Here is a 9,808-nt window from a genome sequence, read left to right on the forward strand (position 1 = left end):
TTTCCCCCCTCCTCTGTCCAGGCAGCAGGCTTCTGGGCACAGAACATGGTGCTGGGAGCCTCCAGGCCCGTCCCAGCTCTGTGCCATCCTGCAGATGCTGGTGCTGATAGAGGACACCGAGCTGTGCAGCTCAGGGTCACTGCTGCTGCCTGGAACCACCCGCTTCATGTCCCACTTCAATATCTATTCTAATCACTGAAATTACTTTTGTGGGAGTTGACACAGAAGAAGAGATTGCTGGATTGATATTCTGTCTGGCATTGATGAAAACCTTTTTATAATACCTTAATCCAGCACCCACAGAAGCAATTTGCTAATCTCTTGCTGACTTAGCTTCCAGCGGGATCGACCATAGGCAGTCACATTACCTGGCCAACCATATAATGTTCTTTTTATGCAGAGAGAAAAATGTCCTTCCTGACCCCAGAAGATGGTCATCCTCTGCTTTGAAGCCTGAGACCTGATTACCATTGTCCCAGATTGCAGGGCTGCAAATGCTATTAATTGCTACAAAGTTATGTAGCCTTTTACACTTCAAATCCATCCGGACTTTCATCTCAGCCACATCCTGCAGCAGGGAATTGTGTGCCTTCACTATACACTGAAGAAAGGACTATTTCCTTTTAATTTGCTTTAAAAGTTGCGCCCTTTAATTTTGATGTGTCCCCTTGTTCTTCTATCATCAAAGTTTTAAAATACTTCTGATCACGTTTCATTTTAACCTTCATATACCTTTGTGCTGGAACCTGAATGTCCCTCCTCACTCCCAGCTTTCCCAGACTAGATGAACTATCATTTCCAGCCTTCCCTTATTTAACTTGTTAATATTTGTAAAGCAATTTAAAATGTATTAATATGGTTCAATTATAATATCACTTCTATTTTCCATCCTTCCTTTTAATGTCTCAAGTGTCCATCTAATTTGCCATCAATCTCCATTGATTCTCCCTCTGATGATATGTTAGTCTTTATAATATCCCGGGGAATATTTCTTCTGCCTTCCTGACCAGCATTTTGGAACAAAGAAGCTGCATACTGATGAACCATAAACATGATTCACTCTGCACTCACCGTGTGTATGGATTTGCTGTTGTTGCTTAGGCTTTGGCCTTGGAAATCAGTTTCATAATGTCCATGGGGCTGTATTTAAAAATTTATCTGTGTGATTCCAATTGCAGGATCAGGCTTTTTGTGGTTCTGATTGCTCTGGGTCGGTGACAATCGAGCCCAGCTATGAAAAAGTCTGTGTTTGATAAACTTTGAGCAATATCTGAGCACTCAGTGACACATCCTGCAGCAGCATAGCCTTTGAGACAAGAGATTTCGACAACTATCCAGTCACAAAAAGGGGAGAAAATTGAGATTTGGTTATTATTTACTCCTTGTCTTTCCCATAGAAAGCTGGGAGACACCCAAGGAAATTATGTAGTACTAGATCTAAACCCCCCCTCCCCAAAAAAATACTTCCACAGATGACCTGTGACTTACTCCATTACTGCAGAATGTTATTAAAACACAAAGCATGAAAGGAATCAATAAAGAAATAGTCACACAGAGGATATTCCATCTGGCATTGCAGATGACAGTCCTCAGACAACCACTGACTTTGCATGTCCCCACACAGCTGAAAGGTTATCCCAGGAGTGACAGCACTCATCCATGTCTTTCTGATCCCTTTAGTGTCCTACTGTTGTGGTTAGAACACTTCTCAATTTTTTCCAGTCTTAACAAGGCCCAAGCCAGCTTCATCAGCAAAATATATCCCTCCTTCATCCCTCATCCTCCAGCAAATTCCCTGAGCAACACTTCCAGCTCCAATCAGTCTTTTCACCTTAACTCTTCTCCCAAAAAGCAAAAAGGACTGCTGCACATGTATCTCTAACTGAATAAAAAAGACTAGTTTAGTTTTATCTAAATATTTCTTAACTCAAATTTCCGCTCTTTGGTTACTTTAGGTAAATATTGCAGGAAAATCCTGGTTTTCGCTGGTTGACCAGATTTATCTATTCACTGGCCTAAAACATGGTCCATCATTTTCAAATACTTTACAATTCTCTTTTAGGAGAGTGGAAAAGGCAGATAAACACATTATCAGCATTCTCCAGCATAAAACAGCAAAGCCTGGAGTTGTTTTGCAGAAGCGACTCCGAATTTGGACGACATGACAATAAGCAATTCTAGAAATAGCTGCTCGTCTTAAGGCTATGTTATAGGGATCCTTGTTGCCGCTTTCTTCTCTCTGTTCACAATTTTAGCACAAACACTGTGCTTTGTTAGTCCTTCCCTTTGACTTCCTCGGTATTTCTTAGGCATTCTTTGGTCTCAGCTTGTACCTCCAAAGCTCTCGCCGCTGCCTCAAAACACGCCTTTGATTCTGACTGCAAACCTCGCTCGGCACAGAGCAGTGTGGGAAATGGCTGGGACAGCATTCCTGGTCCAGGCAGGAAGGTGGTGTGAGCCAGGAGGGACCCAGGGCCACATATGTACCCCAGCATATGTCAGAGGGCTCTGCTTACCCGCTCACCATCTGCCCCTGCCTGCAGAGCAGCCACGCGCCAAGAGCAGCCCGCGCCCTGCCCTGCTGGTGTCTGCTCCACTGAGCCCACAAGTCCAGCTAAGGATTCCCACCTGCTCATCCCGCTCCTCCTGCCTGCTCTGAATCCCCAGCCTCCTCCCTGGGGGTCACAGCTCGTTTCTGTTCATTCTTCCCCTGGTTAGTTTGAGCTGCTTTGTGATTTTCCACAAATTCCTTTTATTTATTTTTTTCCTGCTCCCGCAGCCTCACCTGAAATGTGCTGCCTGCATGAGGTGATGGTTTCAAAGCTCACCCTCCCTGTCTTCCACCCTGCTTAGCAAGTCAGCATCTGCAGCTGTGAGGATAAATTACCACAGGGGTCTCCAGTGTTAGCAATGTATCTGACAGGCACACACACAGCCAGGGCAGGGTAAAGAAATGGCTAAATGGGACCGGTTGTGCCGACTCAGGACTTCTGGCCAAAACTGCATCCAAAACCGTGATGGACACAGTGGAGTCCAGAGCACAGGCCAGGTTCTAAATCACACTCTAAATCAAAGCCTAAGAAAGAGATCCTCACTCACCACAGAGCCAGTTAACAGCCCTGGCTTCGACAGGCTGCAGTGATTTACAGCGAGAGGCTGCGAGCTTTTCACAGGAACTTGCTGTACAACATATTCCAGCTGTAATATGCAAAGATATTAAAGTCCAGGCTGTAAGAAGACCTGTCGTAGGCTTCAGGATGTATCTCCTCTAAATACCAGGGTAAAGGATGTACTTCCTATCAGGACAGCAATGGTACACGTCCCAGGTATGAAAAGACTCCAGGATCCAGAGCTACTCTATTGGAAATTGGGAGTGTGAAGAATGGATTGGAGGGAAAGCTCCCTCTATTCCTATATTCCTTTTTGATATCCAACAAAAAGTGCTGGAGCAAATCGTTGGGGTTTTGTTGGTTTTTTGGAGCTTCTCTTCTGTGTGAGAACCTCTCACATCTTGGTGTGTCAGCCGTGAGCTGACTTTGCTGTAATTCATGACTGTCTGGGAGGGAAGATGTCTCTGTGATGGAAATGCTTCACCAAATAGTGCCCACTGCTAACACACACACACACAGAGAATTGTTCTAGGGCTGCAAAGCTGTACTGGTGCTTCTGGCACATCAGTTTCTACCTCTGCCCAGCATTTCCATCAGTGAACAACAGCATGTGTCTGGCAAAGGCAATTCACTCCATCCTCCTCTGCAGGTGACCCTCTCTAGATTATTCACTCCTCCATGACTTACTGCTATTCCTATTGCCACTGGAAGAGGTGATCCATCAGCAGTGCAACTGGTTGTTTTCCTGGAACAGGAGCCAGGAATCACACATGTGAGAGTTCAAGCACTGGGGAATGCCATGTCAACACCCAGAAAAATGCCACCACCACGGGTGCCACCATGGGTCCCACTCAGCCACAGCAGCAGCTCTGTGCAGAGCTGAGCTCTGCCAGCTGCGCCGTGCAGGCAACAATAAAATGGATGTAGAACACATGATTTCAGAAGAGCAAATAGCAAAAACAAATAAGCATCTTTTTCCTGTGAAGCTGCTTGCAGGTTCTGCCTGAAGGCTGCAGGAAAACAACTCCCCAAGCAGGGGGCTGTAAATGTTGTGTTAAACTCCCCAGCCCAGGCTCAGGGGAATCCTGGGCCTGACTCTTGTTTTCCTTCCAAAATGACACGTTCATATACCCAGTTTATGCCACCTCCACTTGGGATGTGATCCAGCATTCCTGAAATAAACTTAAATCCTTCCATAGCCTTCAGCTCATGTTAATCAGCTGCTCCTCTGATTTCTGCTCTTTCTCCCATTCCTCCCTCCCGCTAGTCAGGACTTTTCCTTCCCTGGCACTGCATAGCTTAGCTCATCAAGCCAGCAACAGCTGTCCCGTGCCTACTCCAAACCCTGGGAATGTCACCTCATTTATCTGCTCCATCTCTACCCATCCTCTCTCCAGACAGAAGTACCTGCTAGATATATCCACTTTGCTTCCCCAGCTCTCTCTCCTTGATAACATTTCCCTTTCCCACACCACCTGCAGCCGCCAGCCCGCTGCAGCCCTGGCCAGATGTGCTCCAGGCCCAGCACATCAGCTGGACGTGGCCATGCAGAGGCACAGCAGGCAGGGGAAAACCTTCCCTGGCACCCAAGAACACTCTGGAGCACACACATTGCCGGGAGGAGATATTTATTTTGCCCTGACTCAGCTCAGCACCATTCCCTAATTCTGCATCCTGTTCTGGCAGCCATCTTCCAGGGAATAGGGGGAGAACAGCAGGACCAGTCCCCAGTCCATGGATCTGTTTAGAGATCTGTGTGTGTGTGTGTGTGCGGATATTCTCCCTTTCTGAAAAGCTGCTCTATGTGGCCTGGAAGGAAATGGGCCAAGGTCTTTACAGTTGTTAAAAATCTCATGATACTTTTGCAAGCAGGATGGTGTAAATCAAACAACTGGGCACAAGCTTCCTCGGTCTGGGTAATTTATATTCTGCCTCACTAAGTTCATCTCTGCACTTCCAATGCATGAAGTGATTTTTCACTTCCCCTGTAGTATTTGCTGGCACGGAAAAGCTGCTGGGCTCTGTCCCAGAAGTAGCTGCATTTCATCACCGGGTGAACGATCCCTGCTCGCACCGGGCCGCCTCCCCGCAGGCTGCGCTCGGCTCTGCCCTCCCCGCGGCTCCGGAGCGGGAGGAGCGGCCCGCACCCGCCCAGCCGCACCGGGGCTCCAGGAGCGGAGCCCCGGCGGCACCGAGCGCCCGGCCCCGGCCCCTCCGCTCCATCCGCGGCTGGGGATACGGGCGGGGGATGCGGGCAGGGATGCGGGAAGGGAGGCGGGCAGAGCTCAGGGCAGGGATGCGGGAAGGGATGCGGGAAGGGATGCGGGAAGGGATGCAGACGAGGATGATTACATGCTGAAGAATGCGGGCAGAGATTCGGACAGGGGTGCGGGCAGGGGATGTTGACGGCGAATGGAGGCAGGGATGCGGGCAGGGATGAGGGCGGGGGTGCGGGCAGGGGATGCTGCCGGGGAATGCGGGCAGGGCTGGATGGTGATGCGGGCAGGGACGGACGGTGATGCGGGCAGGGACGATGCGGGCAGGGATGGACGGTGATGCGGGCAGGGACGATGCGGGCAGGGATGGATGCTGATGCGGGCAGGGATGATGCGGGCAGGGATAGGCGCTGATGCGGGCAGGGGTGCGGGCGAGCCCCGCTCCGCTCCGCGCCTGGCGCTCCGTGGAGCCACAGCGCCCCCTCCTGGGGCCCGGCGGCACCGCCCGCCCGCCGCGCTGGCGCAGCCGGGCTGAGCCGGGCTGAACGGGGCTGAACCGGCTGAACCGGGCTGAACCGGGCTGAGCCGGGCTGAACCGGGCTGAGCCGGGCTGAATGGGGCTGAACCGGGCTGAACGGGGCTGAGCCGGGCTGAACGGGGCTGAACGGGGCTGAACGGGGCTGAACCGGGCTGAGCCGGGCTGAACGGGGCTGAACCGGGCTGAACGGGGCTGAGCCGGGCTGAACGGGGCTGAACGGGGCTGAACCGGGCTGAGCCGGGCTGAACGGGGCTGAGCCGGGCTGAGTGGGGCTGAGCTGGGGTGAATGGGGCTGAACCGGGCTGTACGGGGCTGAGCTGGGCTGAGGAAGGCTGAACAGAGCTGAACAGGGTTGAGCCAAGCTGAGCGGGGCTGAACTGGGCTGAACCGGGCTAAGCTGGGCTGAACGGATTTGAACGGGGCTGAGCCGGGCTGAACCAGGCTGAAAGGGGCTGAGCAGGGCTGAGCAGGGCTGAACAAGGCTGAGCCAGGCTGAGCAGGGCACGGGGTGTGTTCCCTTTTTGGGGCATCCCTCCCTGATTTCCCACCTCCGAACGCTGTGTCTCACAGTGCTCGGGGGTTCTTCACCCTCATTTATGTTCTTCAGCGATTTTTTCCAGCCCTCCCCAATTTTTTCCTGCTTTCTCTACATCTCTGCATCAGCTGTAAATACCAAGTCCTGGCTAAAGTCTAGAAATCCCCATCCATTCCCAGGAGCTGGGTGCAGATCTCTGGTTCTGAAGTCAGTTCCTGCCACGCTCTCCTGAGCAATGCACCTGGAGAAGCTGGTGGGGCTCCTGCCTGCACAAAGATGGGAGGATTTGGCTTTGAACTATTTCTGTCACACAGACAACAATGACTATTGTCTGCTGGCAGACCCATTCCCACGGAGTGTTTAGCATCCGCCTTACACACATACTCCCAATGTAGTAAACAGTGGTGGTTAGGAGGGAACAGAGACAAATCCCGTGCCGTTTCTTTTGGGACACATTTTACCTAAAACTAGCCAATCCACCATATGTTCCTCCTCTCCAAAGTTTTAACCCAGACTTTAGTCAGCCTCGTTAAATTCCTGCTCTTGGAGGCTTGTGTCCTCACTAGGCCCTACGGAAAGAGGGGAAGAGGAGGAAGGTCAGAAGGGGATGTTAAGTGCCTCTAACACCAGTGACATCATCCCCCTGTGCCCACTCTCATTTCTGATCAAAGGAGCATGCAAAGGGAGCATCTGTCCCCTGAGGATGGGAGGGATTTTCTGTGAACCAGGGTAAGACTGAAGTGGAGCCTTGCATTGTGTGTTTTAGCCATCGATGTGTATGTGGTTCTGCTCACACACACTCACACACATTTTAGAGCTATGTAACTCCAGCAGAGCTCTTCCCATACTCCCAGACTCCAGCTCCTGATCAGAGAAGGCATGATGAGTATGGAAATGCCAGCGCTCCCCCAGCCATTTCCCTGCTTCCCTGTCTGCTGCTCGTCTGCCTTTCCAGTACTGAAATCATTCCCGAGTCCTGGGAATCTGCAAAGAGCCATAAAACAAGCGTAGACACACCAAATGTAGAGGGTTTTCTGCTGAGTTGCAAAGGGCTTTGGAGTCAGACAAACCCCAAATCAATGCTTGGAGCCAACTACAAGAGAAGAAAGCTACACTGGAGGAACAAACCACCTACAGCGAGCCCTGCAAATACGACAGCGTGTGTGTGCGTGTGTGTGTGTGTGTGTGTGCTCATGAGAACTTCTGAAGGTTCGATTTACATAATAAGAATATCAGTGCAGCTATTTCTGCCCGTTCAGTGTGCGTGGATCCCACCTGCGTGGCTGAGCGTGCGGGAGCTGCGGGGCTGCAGAGCTTGGAGAGGGGTTTGCAGAGTGAGCCCGAGGGGCTGTGTCTGAGCCCGGGGTGGGCTGTGAGCTCCACAGCATGTGCTGCCTGTGCCTGGCTTGTACATGCTCCAGGGAGAGCACGGTGGCTTGTCTGGGGTGTGTGGGAGGGAGAGAGTCCAGGGCTGTCTGTCTGCTACTCGCAAGCAGAGCTGATCGATATTTTTCCTTTATAAGGAATTTTTTTTTTTTTTCAAAAGCCTTTCATGTTCCTTACACCAAAGCCACATCTCCTCTTTACTCGCTCCCTCCTCCTCTCTCACTGTCTTCCCAAATACTTCTCTACAACTCCTGGGAAAGCAGATTTACTGCCATGAACACATTATTATTATGCAGCCAGATGAGCAGCCAGAGTAAAGCATGAAGGACCCTTCTGTCCTGCCTAGTGCAGATGTCAATCACACGGCTAAATTCAAACACCAATTCTGCCAGCATTTCATCTGCTGCTGGGTTCCCTCCATGAACAGGAGACTGCATCCAAGTGACACCTCCTCCCTTTCCCCACTCGCAGGTACCAGCACGGGGGAACTCTCCAAAGCCAAAACACACACACCTATAACCCCCCTCCTCTCTCCAGACGGTCTCTGGGGCTCTAGACCCCGGGGATGATGCAATGGCACGGAGATGCCCTCCGTCCCGCCATTCCACAAGGACTGGGAAAAGGCAAAGTTACGTTCCACACCAGCCTCGCAAGCAGCACCGAACGGGGAAAATGAATGTGGGGAAAAGCCATCTCCAGCACCGTGGGGTGCAGCTCCCCGCCATCCCTACCCTCCCCCGGCTCTGCCGCTGCCTCCCAGCCCCGCTGGAAGTGGAGGCAATCAGCCCAGTGTGGGATTCGAGGCGACAGACTTTCCTTTTCCTCCGCGATTTGCTTGTCACTTGCGAAAGCGGAGCAGCGGATTAAGTGGAGATGACACCATCTCCTTGGGGACGGTCCCCCCCTGCTCCGGGATGTACGGATACTCCGGAATACAGATGGATCCCGGCTGCCTGCCACCCCCACGGCCAGCCCAGCCGCGCTGGGGCTGAACCCCAATCTCCGGCCATGCTCCAGGTGTGGGGGGGGGCTGCCCCAGTAAAAACCAGCGCTCCCAGTGCGCGGATCCCGGCACCACGCGTGCCGAGCGGAGCTGCGGGGCTCGGCCATCCATCCCCGCGGGCAGGGGCAGCGCAGGGGCCGCGTTACACAACGCGCGGCAGGACGGGGGAGCCGGCCCCGGGCACGGGCAGCGCCGCAGCCGCAGCGCAGCAGCGCTCGCCCGCCTTACCTGATGCTAATGTCCCTCTGTGGCGGAGATCGGCTCGCCCGTGGCTTTTATTCGGCTCGGTAGGAACTTGTGGGAGAGCTTCTCTGTCCAGCTCGCATACTGGGTGCGGGGCTGAGACTGCAGGCGTGAAAATCCTGGGGCTCTAGCAGTCCTTTTCATGCTCAGACAGAAAATCCCCTTCCTTGATCCAGATCGCGGGCATTAAGGGCAGAGGCAAGGGAAAAAAAAAATAAAATTCCGCTTCTCCCCTTCTTCCTTTTCCTTTTTCTTGCTTTTTTTTTCTTCCCCCTTCCTGTGCCCCCCCCTCTCTTCTGCTGCTCAGTTCGTAGCCATCGGGGGAAAGAGCAGAGGCAGCAGGGAGAATGGAGAGGGGGTTAGAAATAAAAATGAAAAGAGCTCCAGGAGGGAAGCGAGAGGCTGGGCTTGCCACCGGAGGAGGGGCTTGGAGAGGGCTACAGAGGATGAATGGGGAAGAGGAAAGCAAGGCGGAGCCCCGGCTTGGCCATTTTATTCTAAGAAGTGTTTTGTACATAATTAGAGAAGGGGAGGGGCCGGGGGCAAAAAGGAGGGACTTAAAGCTCCGGCCAGACGGAGCCTGGGCCGTGGGAAGGGAGGGTGAGACCGGGAAGGGCCGCGGGATGGGGATGCGGGAGGGGTCGAAACTTGTCCGAGGGGGGATCCGAAGGATTTGGGGGAGGAGGCTGCAGCGGGGCCGGTTGCCATTCCAGGAAGACCCCATCTATTTAATTTAATTTTTTTTTTTTTTTTCCCTACCGCCCCGCCTTCAGTTTT

General features: G+C 52.5%; 1 protein-coding gene across 1 annotated transcript in view; it reads right to left on the reverse strand.

Annotated features, from left to right (window-relative positions):
- BRINP1 (BMP/retinoic acid inducible neural specific 1) overlaps nt 1–9,452 on the reverse strand; it is a 94,534-nt gene extending 85,082 nt beyond the window's left edge. The window contains exon 1 of the mRNA XM_063175065.1: nt 9,017–9,452. The gene's annotated coding sequence lies outside the window, so the exon portion shown is untranslated. The remainder of the gene's footprint in view (nt 1–9,016) is intronic.
- Between the last annotated feature and the right edge of the window lie 356 nt (nt 9,453–9,808).

This window comes from Melospiza melodia, chromosome 22 (genome assembly GCF_035770615.1).
Source record: "Melospiza melodia melodia isolate bMelMel2 chromosome 22, bMelMel2.pri, whole genome shotgun sequence".
NCBI classification, from domain to species: Eukaryota; Metazoa; Chordata; class Aves; order Passeriformes; family Passerellidae; genus Melospiza; species Melospiza melodia.